The sequence below is a fragment of the Trachymyrmex cornetzi genome, unplaced genomic scaffold (assembly GCF_001594075.2).
Source record: "Trachymyrmex cornetzi isolate Tcor2-1 unplaced genomic scaffold, Tcor1.1 scaffold272, whole genome shotgun sequence".
Classification (NCBI taxonomy): domain Eukaryota; kingdom Metazoa; phylum Arthropoda; class Insecta; order Hymenoptera; family Formicidae; genus Trachymyrmex; species Trachymyrmex cornetzi.
The window spans coordinates 1,193,754-1,194,016 of record NW_017297394.1 but is presented as its reverse complement, the minus strand read 5'-3'; the positions used below and the strand labels follow the sequence as shown (position 1 = coordinate 1,194,016).

Genomic DNA, 263 nt, shown 5'->3' with positions numbered 1-263 from the left:
CTGCTAGACCTCAAAATATAATAAGATGATCATCAAATAATATCGAATAAAAAAAATAATGAAGAGATTTAAGTAAGAAAATGAGGTGGACTAACAATATACAGTGTGTATGTTGTATGTGTGTGTGCGCGCGCGCGCGCGCGTGTGTGTGTATGCGTGCGTACAGCAAATAATTAAAAATACCAAATATGAAAAGTAATGAAGAGATTTAAGAAAGAGAATTAGTAATATACAGCGTGTTCATATGTGCGACCAGATTTAGA

General features: G+C 34.2%; 1 protein-coding gene across 2 annotated transcripts in view; it reads right to left on the bottom strand.

Moving 5' to 3' along the window:
• The window catches only part of LOC108761996 (acyl-CoA Delta(11) desaturase), a 13,127-nt gene that overhangs the window by 7,440 nt on the left and 5,424 nt on the right, over nt 1–263 (bottom strand). The window lies entirely within an intron of this gene.